This window comes from Pseudorasbora parva, chromosome 16 (genome assembly GCF_024679245.1).
Source record: "Pseudorasbora parva isolate DD20220531a chromosome 16, ASM2467924v1, whole genome shotgun sequence".
Classification (NCBI taxonomy): domain Eukaryota; kingdom Metazoa; phylum Chordata; class Actinopteri; order Cypriniformes; family Gobionidae; genus Pseudorasbora; species Pseudorasbora parva.
In genome coordinates this window covers 13,529,556-13,545,263 of record NC_090187.1, presented here as the reverse complement: position 1 = coordinate 13,545,263, position 15,708 = coordinate 13,529,556, and the positions used below count along the sequence as shown (strand labels likewise).

Sequence of the window (15,708 nt, the reverse complement as noted above, 5' to 3'; positions counted from 1 at the left end):
AATTACAAAAGCAACGCTTATCCTGTGTTCCAGGCAGGTTTTTGAGCCCGTTAGTTACGATTTCAAACCATGACTCATGACATTGTAGCGTCCCAGGCAAAGTCACGAAATCCAGAAGCCAGATGTAAACAAAGCATCCCGGACGTTACGGTGCTTATGCTTATTTACAATCATTTCTATCACCAAAGGTGCTTACTTTTAATGTTAGACTTCCATAAACACCACATCCATAGGGGCTGCCATTGTTGTTTCGCGGGCTCTGTGACATCAGAACTCATAATTGGGAGTACACCGATCAGTTCACGGGTGGGAAGTCACAGGTTTAAAGGCTGTTCCCTTTCGGGGAACTCGAGCTGCGTCGAAACGCTGTGAGAACGCCTCTGCGTTAATGCGTCGTGAAGCGCCTGTAGAACCATTCCATCGGAAAAAGATCGATCGTCGCCGACGTGATGACGTCGCCGACGTGATGACGTCATCAACCGGAGACTATAAAAGGTCCGCGAACACAAACAGGAACTAGCTTCTGTGCCTTCAGTAAGCGATCTGTGTGAACCTGTCTGTCTATTTGGTGTTTTTGTCTGTCTATTATCAGAGATTTTCCACCCTTTTGTTAAATATTTCATATATTAACAGAAAAAAGAGAAAATAAAATAGATAGAAATGGCGAGTGAAAGCAGCAATTTCAGAAAGTGTGTTCCTCCCTGCCCACGCTACACATCTTCTCTGTGTTGCATGCTTGGGAGCGCAGCATGCCCAGGCAGCCCTCGAGGGGGCTGCTTGCGAGCACTGTGAGCGTATGCCACTGAGAACGCTGCGCTCCCGCCGGGCACTCTTCGAGGAGGGTGCCTCGGCTCGTGTTCCCCGCGGCTTTGGTCCCGCTGCTGCCGAGGCAGAGCGGAGGCTGCAGTCGTGGGGTTCACAATTGGATGTTGCAGAGGGGTTTGAGACGGGCACTGCCTTATCTCTGCCCTCACCTGCTCCATCCAGCGGTTCTTCTCGGGGCTTGGAAGCACGCATTGCGGTTTCTTCCCCCCCGAGAGAGCCGCCGGTGCTCCAACTATCCAGCTCCGAGGAGGTGGACGTTGAGAGCATCGCGACTGAAGATTCGCCACTTCAGTCCCCTGTGCTAGAGAAAAAAAAAAAAAAAAGTGGACTTTACAGAGGGGTTTGAGACGGGCCCAGCCTTATCTCAGCCCTCACCTGTATCGTCCAGTGTCTCGTCTCGGGGTTTGGAAGCCCGCTCTGCGGTCTCTTCCTCCCTGGGCGGGGCACCGGTGCTCCAACTATCCAGCTCTGAGGAGGTGGACGTTGAGAGCATCGCGACTGAAGACTCGCCACTTCAGTCACCCGCTAGTGAGTTGAGGTTCTCACGAGAGCTGTGGCCAGGTTAAATATAAAAATAAGAAATGACTGGCTGGCTGAAATATCTGAATCCCATCGAAATCAGAGAGAACGAAATTAGATGAGCGATTCCTGCCCTCTCGTGCAGAGCATCAACGTCCTGCCATTCTTCCCTGACCTGCACATCGAGGTGTCTAGGTCATGGAGGAAACAAGCGGTATCATATAGAGTGTTCAGCCCACATACATCTGCATACAGTAATATATTTGGGCTGAGACACTATGGTTATGGGGCGATGCCGAAGATCGAAGAGACGCTTGCGAGCTATCTCTCGCCTTCAGCTGCATCGTCCCTGGCATTTCCCCTCCGAAGGAAATCGGTGCTTACCTCAGCACACGGTACCCGTCTTCCTTCGGTGCCCACAGGGGGCCGCGCTGCTAACCCCGCCGCAATGTCAGGGCGCAGAGGGTCTCCGCGGGCCACCTGAGGGTGGTCCGCCCCCTCCTCGGAGGGCATGCGAGCAGTCAGGTCAGGTGTTCCCTGCCGGTTCGCCGTTTCAGGGCACTGCACTCGCTGCTCAAATTACACCAGAGGCCAGCCTCGAGAGGCTGGTTCCCTTAGTTTCCCCTCCGTGGGAAGACGGTGCTTACCTCAGCATACGGTACCCGTCTTCCTTCGGTATCCTCAAGGGGCCGCGCTGCCAACCCCGCCGCAATGTCGGGGCGCAGAGGGTCTCCGCGGGCCACCTGAGGGTGGTCCGCCCCCTCCTCGGAGGGCAGGGGAAACAAAAGGACGCTGAGGGTAGTCCCCTCCGAAGGGAAACGGTGTTTACCTCTGCCTACGGTACCCGTTGTCCTGCAGCGCCCTCTGGGGGCCGCGCTGCCAACCCCGCCGCAATGCCGGGGCGCAGACGGTCCCCGCGGGCCACTCGAGGGTGGTCCGCTTCCCCTTCGGGGGGCTCCCGAGCAGTCAAGTCAGTCGTTCCCTGCCGGTCCGCCGCTTCGGGGCACTGTGCTTGTTGCTCAAAATACACCAGAGGCCAGCCTCGAGAGGCTGGTTCCCTTAGTAGATTTCTAGACGAGTGGAAACGTCTATCGAATATATCTCAGTGGGTCCTGCAGATAATAGAAAAGGGGTACGCCATTCAGTTCAGAAGTCGGCCACCTCCTTTCTGCGGTGTCCTACCTACAGAGGTGGGCCCGGAGCAGGCTCTGGTAATGGCACAGGAAGTAGAGACACTCCTGCAAAAAGGGGCTATAGAGAGGGTTCCCCCTCCCAGCAGGGAGTCTGGCTTTTATAGCCGTTACTTCATCGTGCCGAAGAAGGATGGGGGCTTACGCCCGATATTAGATCTGCGGCTATTGAATCGCTCGGTGGCCAAGCTCAAATTCAAGATGCTTACACTCAGACAGATTGTAGCGCAGGTCAAATCGGAGGATTGGTTTGTCACCATAGACCTCAAAGATGCGTATTTTCATGTCTCCATCCTTCCACATCACAGGAAGTTCCTGAGGTTTGCCTTCGGGGGAGAGGCATACCAATATCGTGTACTTCCCTTCGGTCTAGCACTGTCACCCCGCACGTTCACCAAGTGTGTGGATGCAGCTCTGGCGCCGCTGCGTCTACAGGGCATCCGCATACTGAACTATATCGACGACTGGCTGATTCTAGCGAATACAGAGCAGATGGCGGTTCAGCATCGAGATGCTGTTCTCGCCCATATGTCGAAGCTGGGGTTGAGGCTGAACGCCAAGAAGAGTGTGCTTTCTCCGGCTCAGAGAACCACTTTTCTAGGTGTGAACTGGGACTCGGTAATTATGCGGGCGCAATTATCGCCAACACGCATAGCATCGATCCTGGCAGCCGCCAAAGAACAGTAGCTAGGCCGAGCCGTCACTGTGAAACGGTTCCAGAAACTGTTAGGTCTCATGGCAGCAGCGTCCAACGTGATATCTTTTGGCCTACTGTACATGAGGCCACTGCAGTGGTGGCTCAAAACAAAAGGGTTCTCCCCGAGGGGAAATCCGCTCCGCATGATCAAAGTCACGCGGCGATGCCTACGTGCTCTGGTCATGTGGAAAAACCCGCTCAGGGTCCCGTGTTGGGGGCTCATGTTCGTCGCGTAACGCTAACGACAGATGCCTCTCTCACGGGCTGGGGGGGCGACCATGAGTGGTCGCTCATCCCAGGGTCTATGGCAGGAACATCAGCGGCACTGGCACGTAAATCGGCTAGAGATGCTCGCAGTGTTTCTTGCATTGAAACAGTTCCTGCCCGACCTCAAGGGGCCACCATGTGCAGACAACACATCGGTGGTCGTTTATATAAATCACCAGGGGGGTCTGAGGTCCCGTCCGTTGGACAATTGGCACATCGGATCCTCCTGTGGGCCCAAGGGAAATTGCTGTCAGTCAGAGCAGTATATATCCCGGGGGTCCTGAATCAGGAAGCAGACAGCCTGTCGAGGCAGGGGCCGAGGCCCGGGGAATGGAGACTCCACCCAGAAGTGGTGGAGCTCCTATGGAAGGTATATGGGAGCTATTTGCTTCGGCGCAGAGTTCTCACTGCCCGCAGTGGTTTCTCTGACCCATCCAGCCCCGCTGGGGTTGGATGCCATGGTACAGGGGTGGCCGAGGCTACCTCTGTACGCCTTCCCCCCGATTGTCTTGCTTCCAGGAGTTCTGGAGAGGGTACGCCGGGACGGGGCCCAGGTACTCCTAGTGGCTCCGTACTGGCCGACCCGAGTATGGTTTTCGGACCTGATATCTTTCCTGGAAGGCTCTCCGATGGAGATTCCGACCAGGAGGGATCTACTCTCTCAGGCGGGCGGGAGATTCCTGCACCCACGCCCAGAGATGTGGAAACTGTGGGCCTGGCCTCTGAGGGGGCTAGGCTCATAGAGGAAGGTCTCTCGGCCGAGGTCGTAGAGACCATCCTTCACTCCAGAGCTCCGTCCACGAGGAAACTGTACGCTCTGAAAGGGAAACTTTTCTCAGCATGGTGCAGAGAACGCCAGTGGGACCCAGTTAACTGCCCGGTTGGTACAGTGCTGGAGTTTCTGCAGGCAAGGTTCTCGGCAGGGTTGACCCCCTCCACAATAGAGGCGTACGTGGCGGCCTTGGGTGCCGTCCACGTCCCTTTGGGTGGAGTGTCTTGGGAAGACACCCTCTGATTACACGTTTCCTCCGTGGCACTTTAAGGTTGAGGCCTGTTATGCACTCGAGGGTCCCAGCATGGGACTTAGCCTGTGTTTTGCGGGGCTTGTCCGAGCCTCCGTTTGAACCCTTGTAGGAGGTGTCGGATAAGTTCCTCACCTCAGGACTATATTCCTTTTGGCTATTTCATCTCTCAAAAGAATAAGAGATATTCAGTCCCTGTCTGTAGGGCCCTCATGTCTAGAGTTTGCGCCGGGGATTTCTCATCCCAGGCCGGGTTATGTCCCCAAGGTTCCTACGAGCCCACGGGGCCCCATTACTCTTCAAGCATTCTGTCCTCCTCCTTTCACGACGTCAGACCAGGAAGATTAATCTGCTGTGCCCTGTTAGAGCACTAGATACTATGTCCACAGAGCTGCCAAAAGACTGTGGAGGAAAACTGATCAGCTGTTTGTCTGTTTCGGGCCCCCTAAGAAGGGGCCCCAGTATCTAAGCAGAGGATGAGCAAGTGAGTGGTCGAGGCCATCTCACTTGCTTATGAGGCGGCCGGGCAGCAGTCTCCACTGGCTGTCCGGACGCATTCAACCAGGGGTATGGCTGCTTCTTAAGCACTTTTGTCGGGGGCGTCCCTCCACGATATTTGTAAACGAGGCCGGATGGTCGTCTCCTTTAACTTTTGTCAGGTTCTATGAACTAGACCTGGCATCTACAGTTGGGGCACAGGTACTCTCGTAACCGTGTGCGCTTCGGCTTCACACATACGAGACACTTGGTCCTATGGCGATGTGGGTATAAGCGTTCTCACAGCGTTTCGACGCAGCTCGAGTTCCCCGAAAGGGAACGTCTCAGGTTACGTATGTAACCCTAGTTCCCTGAGGGAACGAGACGCTGCGTCGCTCTGCCATACTCCCGGCGTGTCCGTGATCACTTACTTCAGGCTTTATCAGAAGCTAGTTCCTGTTTGTGTTCGCGGACCTTTTATAGTCTCCGGTTGATGACGTCATCACGTCGGCGACGTCATCACGTCGGCGACGATCGATCTTTTTCCGATGGAATGGTTCTACAGGCGCTTCACGACGCATTAACGCAGAGGCGTTCTCACAGCGTTTCGACGCAGCGTCTCGTTCCCTCAGGGAACTAGGGTTACATACGTAACCTGAGACGTTCCAGTGCACTTTCACAGGTAGAAGGTTGTAAAAAAACGGGTTACGGGTTGCCTGGAGCACGGCCTAATTTAGTTCAGTCTGTGGTGTAAAAGGTCGCAGTAGCAATTAAAGAAAAAACACTTTAGCAAAACAAGGTCTGGTCAAAGTGTCTGATTAATTTTGGTCCTAAATTTGGTTATAAATTAGTCCAGTGTATGAAGAATTGGTCTGGTATAATATTTCACAGTGTACTTTATTTTACTATCTTCACTTACATAAATGAACTATAGTGTTCAACACCCACTAGTAAAAATATGTCTGAATAATTTTTGGTTTGACTGCAGCTCACACAACAAAGAGACCACCATACCAAGCCTTTAGGCTTAAAAAAGAGAGATTAGCACTGCAGTCAACAGCAGCAAGGTCGCTGAGAGAGGTCGAACATAACATGCTCAACCAGGGGAGAAATACAAATTATATACACAGACCCACTCCCCAATGATGGGGGACACATACAAGTGAGGAATCCAAGGTTGTTTTAGAAGTAGATACATTTAAAATAATTTTCCTAGTTCAATAAAACATGGTTCAATAAAGTGACATAATCTGAGACAAGTTGAAGGAAAAAAAAGAAAAGAAAAAAAGAAACATTAAAAGGAAAATTATTTATTTTATGAGGTAAATGGTTACATATGTTAAAGAAATTAATTTGTATGTATCCCAAAACATCCCTTTAACCACCAAACCACACCACAAGAAAAAATAGTAACCGCTCAATATGTAAATAAAACAAACAAACTAACATTTGATCGTTATCCATTGGAATGTGTCAGTTCAAGCAGTTTTGTTCAGATCTGACACTGTATGTGTGACAGTATGTTTTGTTCAAAACGTACACAGATAGACTGACACCAGTAGATGGCAGAATCAAGCTTTGGCCATGACTGTATGGTCTCCGGTGGACCATTTCAGCTAGCAAATTACTTTTTTTTAAATTAAGTCATAATTTTTCCAGTTTTTATTTTGTTGTTTTATTAATTCAGAGAGAACTCATTTTGTGCCGTTTGCCTGGAGCATGTCTATACTAGTCACAACCTTTATTAATCAAAGACAGTGCAGTGGTGGACTGGGGTTAAAAGGTAGACTGGGACATTCATGGCACAAAGAGACCCACCACACCTGGCAACACATCTCAGTGTGCACAGAGCATTTTTAAACACAACGTACTAACATAAAACATTTAGAACACAATACAGAAATATAAATGCAATTTAAAATCTTTATTTGGAAGTGGTTATCATTAACATTAATGAATTTGACTGGCATGCTTCTTTACATTATAATTGGTATTATCTGGTGTACATAATTTAGAATTTTACACAGCTCTTTTACATAGAGGGACAGTTTAATATCACCAAAGCTCAATACCTACCATACAATCAGTCCATATAACACAATGCTCTTGTATGGTCTATAAGACTTGGAAAGTAGTGCTGAATGTGGACTGTTTTTATTATGCCTTTCTATTGGTCACAGTAATTGTCCTTTATGGAGTTTGACATCTCCTGTCATTGCATGATGGAATAGAGCTCCAATTGTCCAAGAGTATTTTTTTTTCATTTCTGAAGGATCACACTGAAGACTAGAGCAATAATGCTGAAAATTCAGATTTGGTCAGAAATAAATTACATTTTAAAAGAGTTTAAAATGCAAAACAGTTGTTTTAAAATGTAATATTTTATATTGGTGTTTTATTGTATTTTTAATCAAATAAATTCTGCATTCTTCGTTCATTTTTTCCCCCCAAAACTATTGACTGCCCACCAAAGTGTAAAATGGATGTGAACTAACACATTGCAACAAAAAAATGCTTTTTTCCCCCCATATATGACACTTTCCCAAATCAAGGGACTTGAAAGTAAAAATCCTCCCAATCAAGGGACTTGAAAGTAGCATGTAGGTTTGAGATTTTTATGAATTTCCTTAGACAAGTGAAATTACTGAAGAAAGTCTGAAAACAGATACACTAGGGTGACCAAACGTCCTGTTTTCCCAGTACATAGACATGGTGGTTATAGATAGTATATTGTAATATATCAATTTTCTATCCATACAGAGGGGGCATAGTTTAAATGTACTGAAATTATTAATGTATATTTGAGTAAACTTTTGTATATCATTGCCAGGCCAAGTGTCCTGGTTTTTGGTAATTGGTCCTGGTTTTTGGTAAAACTGCAATGTTAAAGCTTATTTTTACAACCCGGATTCTGGAAAAGTTGGGGCACACTATTGTCTGGCTGTTACCAGACCAAGCTAAACTTAAAATTGAACATTGGTCTGTGGAGTGTGCTCTGTATTTTCTACTGCACAAGAGGCATTATTCAAAAAATTCTGTACGCAATTGGATAGTCCTACAACCAATCAGATCACAAGAGGCGTGATCAATGGGCAATGACCCATTGTTTCTCTATCTGTCATCGTGTTAAACCCGTCACTAGTGGGTCAGGTGGTTAAGGCAGTCTGTGATTGGTTCCCGCAAAAGTGTAACAGAAGCAGTAGAAATTAATGCACAGGTTTCCAGACTGAGTTGCCGGGCAAAATCAAATCGCTGGCAGATCAGGGTGGGTTTACCCAGTCTATTCGCTTTTTAAATTTGAATAAAAAAACAACTAAAAGACTTTCAAATCACATGAGTCAATATTTTATTTACAATAGAACATAGATAACACAACACATATTTAAACAGAGAAATGTTGAACTTGTATCCACTAAAAGAGCTCATTTCAAACTCCATGCCTGTTACAGATCTTATAAAAGTTGGCACTGGGGCAAGACATGCCTGAAAAAGCAAGGCATGTGGAAAAGATTCAGCTGGGAAAGCATCTAGCAACTAATTAAGTTAATTGATATTAGGTCTGTAACATGATTAGCTATAAAAAAGATGTCTTAGAGAGGCAGAGTCTCTCTGAAGTAAAGATGTGCAGAGGCTCTCAAATCTGAGAAAGAGTGTGTAAAAAGTAATTTAAAAACAATGTTCCTCAATGTCAAATTGCAAAGGCTTTGCAAATCTCATAATCTACAGTGCATAACATCCTCAAACAATTCAGAGAAACTGGAGAATTATCTGTGTGGGACAAGGCCAAAGACCTTTATTGGATGCCTGTGGTCTCCGGGCCCTCAGATGACACTGCATCACTCAGCGGCCTGATTGTGTCAATGACATTATTAAATGGGCCCAGGAATACTTCCAGAAACTACTGTTGGTAATCCAACACAATCCGTCATGCCATCTGCAGAAGCCAACTAAAGCTATTCTGCAAAAAGGAAGCCACGTGTGGACATGCTCTAGAAGCACTGTAGAAGCACTGTTTACTGTGGGTCAAGGCTCATTTAAAATGGACTATGTCAAAGTGGAAACGTATTATATGGTCAGACGAGTCCAAATGTGACATTCTTGTAGGGAATCAAAGATGCCATGTCCTCCGGGCTAAAGAGGAGAGAGATCTTCCAGCGTGTTATCAGCATTCAGTTCAAAAGCCACCATCTCTGATGGTATTGGGGGTGCATAAGTGTTTTGGCACTATGAGTGCTGTGGCACTATGAGTTTTTGGCGCTATGAGTTTAAGGCACTATGAATGCTGAAAGGTTTTATATTAATTTGCTTCCGTCCAGACGACGTCTATTTCAGGGAAGGCTTTGTGTTTTTCAGCAGGACAATGTCAAACCACATACTGCAGCTATTACAACAGCATGGCTTCGTCGTAGAAGAGTCCGTGTGCTGAATTGGCCAGCCTGCAGTCCAGATCTTTCACCTATAGAGAACATTTGGTGCATCATTAAATAAAAAAATAGGTCAAAGGTGACCACAAACTCTTCAGCAACTGGAAACTTATATCAGGTTGGAATGGGACCAAATTCCAACACCTAAACTCTAGAAACGTATAACCTCGATGCCCAGACGTCTTCAAACGGTTATGAAGAAAAAGTGGAAAAAGAAGAGGAGATGCTGCACGGCCCCATCCACACTTTTTTGAGACAGGCACGCAGTTTGAAATGAGCTCAATTAGTGGATAAGAGTGTAAAATGTCTCTGTTTAAACATTGATGTTATATATGTTACAATAGTCCACTTTAAACATTCTACTAACTATAAGTAACTTTGCAACTACATGTAATACACATGTATTAACTATTAACTAAAACTTTTCCACTGTTAAACTCTGTAACACTCAAGTATGGGGAACACATATTCAGTAACACTCAAGTATGGGGAACACATATTCACTATATACTAGAACTTTTGCCTCAATAAACTCCTGATTTAACTCTTATTAATAGTTAGTGAGGTTGTTTTTGTAGCATTTAAGTTTAGGTATTGGGTAGGATTAAGTGATGTAGAATAAGGTCATGCAGAATAAGGCATTAATATGTGCTTTATAAGTTCTAATAAACAGCCAATATCCTAGTAATATGCATGCTAATAGGCAACTATTTACAGTAATAGCTGTAATAGTAATACAGTAATAACTGAACATTAAAATAAAGTACTACCGTAAACTCAAAGTCACTGCTTATTTATAGTTAGTAAGGTAATTGTTAAGTTTAGGTATTAGGCAGGATTAAGGGATGTAGAATATGGTCATGGATAATAAAGTATTAATATTTGCTTTATAAGTACCAATTAATAAACAATATCCAGGTAATATACATTCTAATCAGTTAAAACATGTCAACTAAATCTCCTTATAGTATTAGTAGACTGGTAGGTTATGGTTAGGTTTTAGGGTTCGGGTTAGTAGAATAAGCTGAACTGTAGTTGCCAAGTTACTTATAGTCATTAGAATGTCTGTTGGGTGACCAACAAAATAAAGTTTTAGTAAATATTAATCAGACAGTCTGCAAATACTATAATGACAGTTAGTTGACCTGTAGTTGCAAAGTTATGAGTATAGCAAAATATAGTTAGTAGAATAGTTAGTAGAATGTTTAAAGTGGACTATTAAAATAAAGTGTTAACGTATTGTCTCGTCATGTTCAGTTGCCTACATCTTACCTCAAATTCTTCAAGCGTTACAAGGCGCCGTGCTGCTTGGGTTCTGTGAACAGTAAATCCCGCCTTCTTCGATTTGATTGTCTATCTCAAACACCCCTGATTCACTGTAGAATTTAACTGACTTCACATTTAAACTATATAATCAGTCTAAATTGTCCACAGTGTGGAACAAAGGTATGAGACCAGACTGACAAGATTTTTAAAGAATTATTAAAAATTAAACCTGAGAAAAGAAATTATCATAGATTTCAGACCGCCCTTTTGTTTGCAGTGCATGATAATGTATTATTTCCATGCAATCCAATAAATGTTGTAAAATTTGAACATACAGTGCCTTGCGAAAATATTCGGCACCATTGAACTTTGCGACCTTTTGCCACATTTCAGGCTTCAAACATAAATATATAAAACTGTATTTTTTTTTGTGAAGAATCAACAAGTGGGACACAATCATGAAGTGGAACTTTTTTTAAAAATCTAACAAATTAACTTTTTTAACAAATCAAAAACTGAAAAATTGGGCATGCAAAATTATTCGGCCCCTTTACTTTCAGTGCAGCAAACTCTCTCCAGAAGTTCACTGAGGATCTCTGAATGATCCAATGTTGACCTAAATGACTAATGATGATAAACAGAATCCACCTGTGTGTAATCAAGTCTCAGTATAAATGCACCTGCACTGTGATAGTCTCAGAGGTCCGTTTAAGCCCAGAGAGCATCATGAAAAACAAGGAACACACAAGGCAGGTCCGAGATACTGTTGTGGAGAAGTTACTGTTGGATACAAAAATATTTCCCAAGCATTAAACATCCCAAGGAGCACTGTGCAAGCGATAAAATTGAAATGGAAGGAGTATCAGACCACTGCAAATCTACCAAGACCTGGCCGTCCCTCTAAACTTTCAGCTCATACAAGGAGAAGACTGATCAGAGATGCAGCCAATAGGCCTATGATCACTGAACTGCAGAGATCTACAGCTGAGGTGGAGACTCTGTCCATAGGTCAACAATCAGTCGTATACTGCACAAATCTGGCCTTTATGGAAGAGTGGCAAGAAGAAAGACATTTCTTAAAGATATCCATAAAAAGTGTAGTTTTAAGTTTGCGACAAACCACCTGGGAGACACACCAAACATGTGGAAGAAGGTGCTCTGGTCAGATGAAACCAAAATTGAACTTTTTGGCAACAATGCAAAACGTTATGTTTGGCGTAAAAGCAACACAGCTCATCACCCTGAACACACCATCCCCACTCTGCTGTGCAAAGGCAAAAGGCCATAACTTCGTTTTTGGTCAAAAATGAATTATTGACATTTTTGAGACATTCAAGACCTTCTTTATCTTAACAGTAACTTCCAAAAACCCAGGATAAACCAAGGCAGAACACCATAAGAGCAGTTACCGCTCTTTGCCGCTCTTTGCCTCGCTCAAACTGAGTTACGGTACTCTGCCTTTGTTTACCCATGCGTCAAAATAAAGTTACGGTGCTGACATGTAGGCTAGTTATGGTGTCCCGCCTTTGTTTTACTGTCTATTAAAGTTTGCCGCTTGTAAATTATGGTGTAGCCTGTGTACTGAGTGTCATACAGGTTTTCATAATGTAGAATATTCACTCAGCGCGCCTGTCAGACAGTATGGGGCTGCCCACTGCACGAGTGTGTAGGCTACTCGAATGCCTTGACTGTCATAGTTATTGATCTGTAATGCTTTATTTTGGCCACTAGAGGTCCCCATAGGCCTCACATGACTAAACATGTGCCTTTTGTAATCTGTGTGATTGTTTTCACTTGTGTCTTAGTCTGTACTGTGTATTTAAGCTGGCCTGTTTCTGTGCATCCTCGCTTGGTTATTGTGGTTCTGAAGTCTGTGACTGATGTAAGTCTTCTCTTGTTCCAAGAAGTCCTCTGTGGTGTTTTTTGATTGTTTCCTCAGTTACTTTTTGCATATATTGGAACCTTTTTCCCTGAGTTACTGTTTTTTGAGATTTCTGACTCTTTCTTGATTTTTTGTCCTTTTTGGACTGGACATTCTCCTGTTTTTGTTATTGCCTGGAAGAAAGGGCTTTTTGGGCCCTTTTCCTTTTTGTTGTTCATAAACTCTTTTTGATTCATCCAAGCAAGCGTCTGACTATTGGGTTCAAACCTCTCCTGTGGCTCAGTGGTGGAAACTAAGACTTTCATGCCAGAGACCCGAGTTCGATTCCTGGTTCTGACAGAATAACCAAGCCACATTATGAACCCAGAGACGCCTAACCCTCAAGAACTCTTTGCCACAGTTGCTCAGCATGAGTCCACAGTTCAGCGTCATGAGACAGCCCTAGCTCAGCAGGAAACTTTGATGGCTAAACACTCACAGGTGCTGACAGATCTCATGACTTCTATTCGTCAGATCTTTGACCGGCTCCCCTCCACTCCAGCTAATGCTTCTACGGCTGCCGCTGTACCCCTTCCAGAGTCTCAAACGCTCTCTCCTTTGGCTGAACCTCGCCTACCTCCACCACAGCGTTTCTTGGGTGATCCCAGTGCATGTAATGGGTTCCTGACTCAGTGCTCTCTCACATTTGAACTACAGCCATCTTCATTTCCCTCAGATCGGGCCAAGATTGCTTACGTTATCACCCTCCTTTCTGGCAAGGCTCTCTCCTGGGCAACAGCGGTCTGGAAGGCACAGAAGTCCTGCTGTTCAAGTTATTCAGCGTTCGAAGAGGAGTTCAAGAGAGTCTTTGACCATCCCCTCAGTGGTCGACGAGCATCTAAGAGACTTCTCACCCTCCGACAAGGAAATGGCAGCGCTGCTGAATATGCTATCCAGTTTCGAAAAGTGGCAGCAGGGAGTGGTTGGAACGAAGAGGCCCTCATAGTGAGTTTTCTGAATGGTCTATCTGATGCGATCAAGGATGACTTGGCGACCAGAGAACCTGCCAGTGATCTTGAGACTCTTATTGATCAAGCAATCCGGCTAGATAATCGCCTGAGGGAACGAAACCTGCATCGCCAGTCTGTTTCCACACTGTCTGCCAGTCCAGCTCCTTTTCAAATGCTATCAGTGCCCCAAGACTCTCCAGAACCCATGCAGTTGGGTAGGGCCCGACTGTCTCCTTCAGAGCGTGACCGTCGTATGAGAGAGCGCTGCTGTCTATATTGTGGACTGCAGGGTCATTTTCGCTCGACTTGTCCCGAACTCTCGGGAAACGGCCAGTCCCGCACAGGCAAGGAAGGACTGTAACGGGAGTAACACGCACTGCTTCACCTTCCAACACTGGGCTGTCCCTTCCCATCACACTCACTTGGGGAGGCAAAAAACACCAACTCCAGGCCTTGATTGATTCCGGCGCTGCCGGGAATTTCATGGATGTTACCCTTGCCAAGAATCTCCAGATCTCCACGGATTCTCTTCCTGCCCCCCTAACGGTAACGGCCTTGGATGGAAGACCATTAGCTCCGGGGAGAGTAACCCACATCACCTCTCCTCTTTGTCTCTTCATTTACCAGCACCAGGAGAGAATGAGCTTCCACCTAATACAATCTCCTGAGTTCCCTATTATCCTTGGTCACCCCTGGCTCCTCCAGCATAACCCACACTTTGACTGGTCCACCGGCGCAATCCTCAGTTGGGGTTCCAACTGTCAGACTACATGCTTGGTCCAGAACTCTCCGGATGCTGTTCTCGAGTCGCAGGAACCCTTAGACCTGTCTCGAGTACCTACTCAGTATCACCACCTCAAGGCAGTGTTCAGCAGGAGGAAAGCCACTTCCTTACCTCCACACCGCCCCTATGACTGCGCCATTGAGCTACTCCCTGAAACCGTTCCCCCCAGAGGTCGTATATTCTCTTTGTCTCCCCCAGAACGTACTGCTATGGATAAGTACATTGACGAAGCTCTTTCGGCAAGAATCATCCGTCCATCCACCTCCCCAGCTAGAGCTGGATTCTTCTTTGTTGGGAAGAAGGATGGCGGACTTCGGCCATGTATTGATTACAGGGGCCTAAATAAGATCATTGTTCGTAACCGTTATCCCTTGCCATTGATGGGTACTGCCTTCGAAATTCTGCAAGACGCTTCCATCTTCACTAAGCTTGACTTGCGCAATGCCTACCATCTTGTGCGCATCAAACAAGGCGATGAGTGGAAGACTGCCTTCAACACACCCACTGGTCACTATGAGTACTTAGTTATGCCTTTCGGTCTTACTAATGCTCCTGCTGTTTTCCAAGCTCTAATTAATGATGTTCTCAGAGACATGCTTAATGAATTTGTTTTTGTTTACTTAGATGATATATTGATCTTCTCGAGTTGCCTCCAGGAGCATGTGAAACACGTCAGTAAGGTTTTCAGACGCCTTCTGGACAACCATCTTTTTGTCAAACCTGAGAAATGTGAGTTTCATGTGACCAACGTCCAGTTCCTGGGGTTCATCATCAAGCCTGGCCAGATACAAATGGACCCTCAAAAGGTTCAAGCAGTTGTGGATTGGCCCACCCCCTCATCAGTAAAGGAGGTACAGCGGTTTCTTGGCTTTGCCAATTTTTATCGTAAATTCATCCTGAACTTCAGTACTGTAGTGGCTCCTTTGTCTGCCCTCACTAAGGGAAACACAGCTGGCTTTTGTTGGGGTCCTGAAGCAGAGTTGGCCTTCAACAAACTTAAACACTGTTTCACCTCTGCACCTGTTCTTATTCTACCTAACCCAGATATTCCCTTCATTGTGGAGGTTGATGCCTCAGATGTTGGGGTTGGAGCCGTGCTGTCCCAAAGGGGGGAGGACAACAAGCTGCACCCTTGTGCATTCCTTTCTCACCGCCTTACACCGACTGAGAGAAACTATCATGTGGGTGATCGAGAACTACTGGCAGTTAAGCTAGCGCTTGAAGAGTGGAGGCATTGGCTTGAGGGGGCCAAACACCCATTTCAAGTACTTACAGACCACAAGAACTTAGAATACATTCAGCAAGCTAAGCGACTCAACCCCCGCCAGGCACGTTGGTCCTTGTTTTTCAACCGATTCCAGTTCAT

General features: G+C 46.0%; 1 protein-coding gene across 1 annotated transcript in view; it reads right to left on the bottom strand.

Annotated features, from left to right (window-relative positions):
* The window catches only part of spon1a (spondin 1a), a 281,162-nt gene that overhangs the window by 19,694 nt on the left and 245,760 nt on the right, over nucleotides 1–15,708 (bottom strand). The gene's annotated exons all lie outside the window — the stretch shown is intronic.